The sequence below is a fragment of the Chrysochloris asiatica genome, unplaced genomic scaffold (genome assembly GCF_000296735.1).
Source record: "Chrysochloris asiatica unplaced genomic scaffold, ChrAsi1.0 scaffold00003, whole genome shotgun sequence".
Lineage (NCBI taxonomy): Eukaryota > Metazoa > Chordata > Mammalia > Afrosoricida > Chrysochloridae > Chrysochloris > Chrysochloris asiatica.
This window is the reverse complement of record NW_006408521.1, coordinates 36,150,359-36,158,601: the sequence shown is the minus strand read 5'-3', so window position 1 is coordinate 36,158,601 and position 8,243 is coordinate 36,150,359. Positions and strand designations below refer to the sequence as shown.

General features: G+C 40.9%; 1 pseudogene; it reads left to right on the top strand.

The window, feature by feature from the left end:
* Positions 1 to 1,239: 1,239 nt before the first annotated feature.
* LOC102837495 lies at positions 1,240 to 6,288 on the top strand (annotated as a pseudogene).
* Positions 6,289 to 8,243: the final 1,955 nt, after the last annotated feature.

Here is an 8,243-nt window from a genome sequence, read left to right as displayed (position 1 = left end):
CCAGCACGTTCTCTCTCTGTCTCTCTCCTTCTCTCTCTGTCTCTCTCCTTCTCTCTCTGTCTCTCTCTCTATATATATATATAAATATATATTTCATTTATCTTTATATAGTCTATAGATTCATTGACTTTTGTTCTGGTGTTCAGATCAGAGTTTAGATAAATTATGTGTGATGCATGCTTGGATTTATCTGTAGACATGGGTCCTGTTTTCTTAACTAGAGAGTGGTGGTGGTAGTGTGCCGTGGAGTCGGTTCCAACTCATAGCAACCTTGTATAGGGGTTCCAAAGCTGTAAATCTTTATGAGAGCAGAAAGCCTCATTTTTCTCCCAGAGAACCACTGGTAGTTTCGAACTGCTGACCTTGAAGTTAGCAGCCTGACTCGTACCCACTCTGCTACCAATAATGATAGAGAGTAATGATTAAAAATGAAAGAGCAGCTTAGAGAAATGAGGATCTTAGGAGTGTCCTAAAGATGCTCCATTTTACCAGGTGAGCCTCATCTCTCTCTTCTCCGCATCCCCACCCCTACCTCTAACTATGTCCACCTTGTCAGAATTCTTTCTCAAGTCCTGGTGAACTTACCTAGAGTGCCTGCAGGAGAGAAAACAATGCCAAAAGGAACTAACCTGGCAAGCTGCAGCATTTGAAACCCAACTAATCAAATAACTCTATCCTCTGGATAAATTCTCTTACCCTGACAATATGATCTTAGAAGATGGATATTTGAAAAGTGAGCACACTCAATAAAGATCTCAACAGTGCAACGAACTTGAGCTATAATATAACCAAAAATTAGAGAGTAAAATAAACATGTCAATGGCTAAGGTTTGCTATCTATCAAAGCATAGAGCTATTCATATTACTTTATTAAGCAGAAGTGTAAATACTGAAACATTCATGAAGGAGATGGAAGCAAGGAAGCTGAGTTATAACCTGGGGCTTTAGCTTGATGAATGTCATGCTGGCAGGACAAAGGGATAAGAAGAAACAGGCATGAATAAAAACACATTTCTGAGTTCGTTTTTTTTTCCCACTCTTTATACCATTCTCTTACAAAATGAGAATACCAGAAACTATAAAGAGACACATACGTTTAAACGCATATATACTTTGTTTAGTCCATTGCCTGTTTCTGTGCAGAGGAGTGAGACTGGGTCTTTCAGGGATTTCCCCAAAATATTTAGGTATTGCATTTTTGTAGAAATCACAGAGGTGGGTTCTGTTAGTTGTGGCTCAATGAAGGAGAGTGTGACTTTGAGGCAGACGGTGGAATTAAATGCCAGCACAGCATTGATGACGTTATTCCTTGTACTTGTACCAGAGCATTAAATTCAATCATGAGTACTACATAGTCTGTATTACCATGGAGGGAACAAAGGCAGATGAGACACTTTACTTGCAGAACATGCACCAGCAATGCAAGGGGAAAGCTTGAAGAAGAGACAGTCTACAGGCTCCTATGAAATGAAGACCTTTGAGTACCAAGATCTCTGTGCACCATTGCATTTTGACTACTGTTAACAAATGTGGCACTGTGGGTTAAGGCGCCAGACTGCAAAGTTGTTTGAACTGCAAGGTCTGTGGTTCAAGCTCACCAGCTGCTCCTCGGAAACCCTAGGGTCGCTATGGGTTGGAATTGACTCGACAGCACTTAACAACAACAACAACACTTAAATATGTTTCCTTGGAAGGGAATGGAAGACATAGTGACTGTGTAAGAGATAATAGATACACTGATTAAGTTCCTAAGAAAAATAGCAGACAAGTACTGTTGTATTCTTTATTATAAAGATACATGAACAAGACAACAAACTGTGCATGAAAATATAAATTGGCAGGGCTGCTAAAAATGTTAGTTTAACATTTACTCAATAAAGGTATGGAAAAGAAGCAAACTGTATTCCATTACATATACTTTGCTTTTGCAAATAAAGTAGGACAATTTGACTTACCTTCGGCACTTTTTATTACTTGACATATAATCCAGATCATTCTTACTATGAAGTCACAAAATCATGAAGCTAAGGATCAAACTCGATCCAGTGCTTATGGCCCATAAGAATAGTCAGTAAGAAGATGAATTATAGGAAAGAAGAACACTCTAGGAGTCTACTTAATCTTCTATGGGGAAAAAAATTAACTCATTTTTCATATATTCAGGCTTAATTATAGAAGTTTTGGTGTGAAATAGTAAAAATGCATAAAGTCACAACGGAAATGTGTAAATACAAACATATTTTAATAACCACTAACGCATCCTGGTGTGGCACTGTGGGATAATGCACTAGATCACAAGGTCAGTTTGAACTACAAGGTCAAAGGTTCAAATTCAAAAGCTCTTCCTCGTATATAGGGTCATTATGACTTGGAACTGATTCAGTGACATGACTCTACAACCACAACAATGACTTAATTAACATGGGCCATCATTCTGTTACAGATAGAAGTACTCTTAATTAATCTGCTCTTTATTTTTCTCTATTGTAGACGAGATAGTTATTAGTCTCAGTCTATGACACATATTTTTATGATGTATTTAAGGCTGGGGGTTGTTCTCCTAGCCTGCCTCTATTCTTTCTATGTGATAGTCTTCAGTATGTGCTTGGGGAGTCTGTTTGGGAGCTTGTGGTTTCAGCAGATTGTGACATATGGATTCCTGCTTGGTTCTAAACATGGACTCAAAATCAACTGCATTTTATCTCTTTATTTCATATATAGCAGACTGACTACTGCTACATTTTCCCAACTACTTCCAGCTCTGCTTCTACCTTATCATGCTGGTCTCAGACCACCTGGAAGGTGTCACTCTTTAGGCCCATACTGCAGCTGTTTGGGGGCAGATTGAAACTTGTTTTCATAGTACATCAACCTACTGGGAATTACACAATGTTCACAATTTTTCCTCATTCTACTCACTGTAAAGAAGTCAATAACCAAATTTGTAGTCTATCACAAGAGTGTAGAACTTTATTTCAATCCCTTCTGAAATGGATTTTTATTAAATACACATAAGGGAGAAGGAAGGAGAAATGAAAGAAAAAGGGATGGAAGACTAGAGGGAGTAGGGAAGAAAGGAAGGAAAAGAAGTTGTTCATGTCTCTCTGTCATTTAATATTTTGACCATTGCAAAGTCAATTAGCAACATGTTCTCCCCATCCCACTCCCAGCTCAATGGCCAGCCAAGAAGCCAAGAAAAGATGTATCTAGCTACTGTGACTTGTTTACTCTTTTTGCTCTGGAGAAAGCTCCTATTTTAAGGTTGAAATTAGATCATACATCATTTTGGTGGCTGAGGACAGGTGCCATTGCTGCTTGTCATGCATTTGGGAAAAGCTACAAGGTGACTGATGTCCCAGCTGTGGCTGAGAAGCAAAGAATCTACCCTCTTGCATTGGTTACTCACCATTACTAATCATTGTAACTTTCTTTCATCATTTCCCTTGACTTTATTTGTTTCTGCTTTCCCATGAGGACATGCTGTTTCCCTCCAGACCTCTGTGTTCTTGCATGTTTCCTTTCCTTGCTCTAAATAGCTTAGCACAAAAAAATTTCTAAGTCGACACTAATACTAAAGCAGCTGATTTCAATTATTTATTTTAATTGTGATAAAATCTATATACCAAAACATCTGCCACTTTTGTCATTTTTACATGTACAATTCAGTAATACAAATTACATACATCATGTTGTTGAACCATCATGATTTTGTTTATGTTGTTTTAATATCAGTAGCTTAGTGATTACGAATCGGGCTGCGAACCTTAAGGTCAGCGGTTCAAAACTACCAGCCGCTCCGCGGGAGAAAGATGAGGCTTTCTACTCCCGTAAAGATTTACACCCTCGGAAACCCTGTACAGGGTCGCTATGGGTCGGAACTGACTCGATGGCACTTAACAACAACAACAACAACAATATCAGCACAGAGCTGCATCAGATTGGGGAGCAAACAGTGATAGAGGTTCTCATCTATACTTTTCGTGGCTTAATGGTGACCACAGGATACCTGTTGAATGTCTTGTGGCATTAAAACAGTTACCCCGAACTACTTGCTCTTTTATTTAAAACCTTACTAATCTTGTTGCAGGGCAAGAAATCCGAAGGATTTTTTTGCCTGTGAAAACTATAACCAAGCAGAGCTTACTTCCATCTTGTGCCCAGGTTTAAGGGGTCTGATGTCATTTTTTGTTGAGTGCCTTATGCACTTCTAACAGGTAAACTGCCGGAGTAAGAAACAATATAATTTAAAAGTGGGTTTGGGGGCACTTCCCAAAGCTAGTCTTTGTAGAAGCATTACTGGACACATCCCTTAATGGTAACCTAGTTGTGATATTATATTCTGAAAGTATCAGAGACTGTAAGTTGTTGTATCTGCAATGTTTCCCTCCCTGCTTACCATAGGGTCTGAGTGTTTATGTGATGCCAGGCTGCATGGTGACGGGAGGAGACTCCTTTGTTTTCTGCGCCCTATAAAAGGTCACCACGTGGAGATGCTGGGTGAGGGGACCATGGCGGCGGCACAATTCGGTGGCTAGCATGAGATTGTCTGGGGGCCGGGGACCCCCAGAATACCACCGGGAACTGGCTTTCTGGGCTCCTGGAAGCCGAGGAGGAAGATGAATTCTGCCAGACGGCTTATGGGGGTTTCATAGAGGAATCAGGAGATGATGAAGTCACACATAGAGGATGAGGTAGACTCTGACTTTAATATCGATGAAGGGGATGAACCATCCAGTGATGGAGAAACAGAAAAGCCAAGAAGGAAACGCCGAATAGTCACCAAGGCCTATAAGGAGTTTCTCCAGAGTCTGAGACCTCTAAAGCTCAGCACCGCAGCTGGTAGCTCTCAGAAGACCCGAGAAGAAAAAGCACAGTTGCACTAGAACTACAGGATGTTGGCTCTCACAATCGGAAGTCCATGCGTCAGTCTACAGCTGAGCATACACGACAAACATTTCCCCGGGTATAGGAAAGACAGGGCCAGTCCCGGTGGCCAAAGGGGCCCCACTATGAGCGACCGCTGACTCAAGAGGAACTGCTTTGTTGTTGTTGTTGTTATGTGCCGTGGAGTCATAGCCACTCTGTACAGGGTTTCCGGGGCTGTAAATCCTTACGGGAGCAGAAAGCCTCATCTGTCTCCCTCGGAACAGCTGGTAGTTTCGAACTGCTGACCGTGAGATTAGCAGCCCGATTCGTAACCACTACACTACCAGAGCTCCTCAAGAGGAACTGCTTAGGGAGGCCAAAATCACAGAGGAGCTCAGCCTACGTTCACTGGAGACATATGAGCGGCTTGAGGCTGACAAAAAGAAACAGGTTCACAAGGACGTGCCCTGGGCCCATAATCACCTACCATTCCATGACAGTGACACTTGCTGGGGAACCAGGTCCTAAGGGAGAGAACGTCGATATGGAAGACTTAATCCTGCTCCCACGGCTTCTGCATTGACTCTCCATGCTGGGACTGGACCGGTCATCCCCACTGTCCCACTGCTCACATACCTTCATCACATTTAGTGATGATGCAACATTCAAGGAATGGTTCCCCCCAGGGTCGGCCTCCAAAAGTCCCTGTTCGGGAAGTCTGCCCAGTAACCCATCGCCCAGCCTTATACAGGGACCCTGTTACAGACATACCGTATCTATGCTACAGCTCAAGCTTTCAAGAAACCTCTATACTATTCTGTCCTGGGTCTCTCAACATTCCCCCTCCTCTCTCTGCTTCTCTCTATCATCTCTGATATTTCTTTACCCAACCCGTTTGTCTTTCCCCTTAGTTCCTGCTGGTTTGATGTTTTTTTCAATCTAATAAAATTGATGATCCCTTTTGAAAAAAAAAAAAAAAAAAAAAAAAGGTCACCACGTGGAAATAGAACTTTGGAAAGGCTTCATGCTGCCTGGGTGATCTATGTTGGTCTTTGTCTTGTGTTTACTCCTGTTTAACACTAATAATAGTCTATATAATATTTGCGTCTTTAAAGATGGGGTTTCTAGTCTCACCTTTGTCAAATAGCATAGTGATTGGCAGGATTTAAAGTCTCTTTCCTGACAGCATCTCCAAGGACCCATGGATCGATAAGCCACCAAAAAATTGGGGCACTTAAGCCTCACCATACTCCTAAGACCCCAGCAGAAATCTGCAAGGTAAGCACTCAAATTTCAAACCGTGTTTAGAGGTTTCTCATGACTCCTTATAAAGTCTTAAGTCTTATTTATATGTTTCTTTCCATCTGAAATTCTGTTTCTGTTTATTCTGCTTATAGTTTGTGTCTGCTCTCTAGTGGATAATTTTGGTGGGGATTCTGATATTGGGAATCCATTTGTGAATTCTAAGGGAAGTAATTCTGTTTTTCTTAGCTTGGAGTCATTTGTGCATACACTGGAGATCTTGAACCTCTTGCTGAGAAAACCAATGCTTTGCTTCACTGGTAAATTTTTCTACCTCAGATTGTGGTGCCCATTTGTGGTGGAATCATCAAAAATCCCACAAGGAGAATTGGTATTCAGAACAGGCAATAATTCCTGGCCTGTTTTAAGAAACAAATGTTTCTTCAGAAAATTCTCGGTAACTTTAAGATGGGTTAACATAAGTTAAATTATGTAGCTACTTTCATAGATGTGTGTGTATGTAATGCTTTGTTTTATGTAATACTGTTTTGAGAATGTTCTGCTGTTTTAACTTAGAATATACCATAAAGGGAAACATAAACCTGTTTAATCTAAGTCTTAAAAGCATTGGTCATGGTCTTCCTCTTCCATAAATTTTACATAGGATTCATTTGCAGTTTAGCTGCTTTCTGTTAGAAAGAACCAGTTCATACAAACAATACTCTATAGAAAAACTACCACTCATCTGCCAGTTTGTGTGGCTTGTGTGTGGCTGTGATATTAGAAGCTATGCCACCAGTATTTTAAATATCAGCAGGGTCACTCCTGAGGGACAGGTTTCAGTGGAGCTTCCAGACTAAGAAAGACCTGTAAGAAGGAAAGACAGACTACTTCTAAACGGTTAGCCATTGAACACCTTATGATTAGGAGTAGAACACTGTCAGACATAGTAGCAGAATAGGAAAACATAAATAACAACAGAATATTGGCACCAGAATATTGGCAGATATAGTGCCAGAAGATGAGCTCCTCAGGTTGAAGACACTCAAAATATGACTAGGAAAGAGCTGGCTCCTTAGAGTTGACCGAGATGAGGTGAATGGACTAAAGCTTTGGGGACCTTCGTTTGCTGATGGGGTAAAACTCACAATGAGGAGAAACAGCTGTAACATCCATTAATATTCAGAACATGGAATGTATGACTCTAGGTGAACTGGAAGTTGTCCAAAATGATATGGAATGCACAAAGATCGATATCCTAGGCAATGTTGTTGTTGTTGTTGTTGTTAAGTGCCATCAGGTCAGTTGAAACCCATAGCAACTCTGTATAAGTTTTCTGAGGAGCAGCTTGATGAGCTTGAACAGCTGACCTTGCAGTTCAAATCGACTTTGCATCCAGCACATTAACCTACAGCGCCACACCAAGATTCCTAGGATTTACTGAAATGGACTGATATTGGCCATTTTGAATCAGACACTCATATGGTTTATTACCCTGGGAATGACAAAATTGAGAGGAATAGCATCACATTCATCATAAAAAGAACATTTCAAGATCTGTCTAGAAGCACAATGCTATCTTTGATAGGATAACATCCGTATGCCTACAAGGAAGACCAATTAATACCACAAATTAATGCACCAACCACTAAAGCCAGTGATGAAGAAATTGAAGATCCTACGTACAGGGTTGCTATGGGTTGGAACCAACTCGACGGCACTTAACAAGAACAACAACAACAACAACAACAACCAAGTTATTTGGCATGAAATTGATCAAACATGCAATCAAGATGCTTTGATACTTACTGAAGATTGAAATACTTTGATACTTACTGAAAGGGTGAAAACCAAAAGGAAGGACTTTGTTGTTAGGTGCCATCGAGTCGGTACCGGCTGATAGTGACCTTATGCACAGCAGAACGAAACACTGCCCGATCCTGGGCCAAACTCACTATTGTTGCCATGATTGAGTCCATCAATGCTGCCACTTGACCAATCCATCTCATTGGGGGCCTTCCTTTTTTTCTCTGACCCTCCACCTTACCAAACATGATATCCTTCTCCAGCGACTGCTCCCTCCTAACGATATATCCAAAGTATGAGAGACAAAGTGTGGCCATCTTGACCTCTAA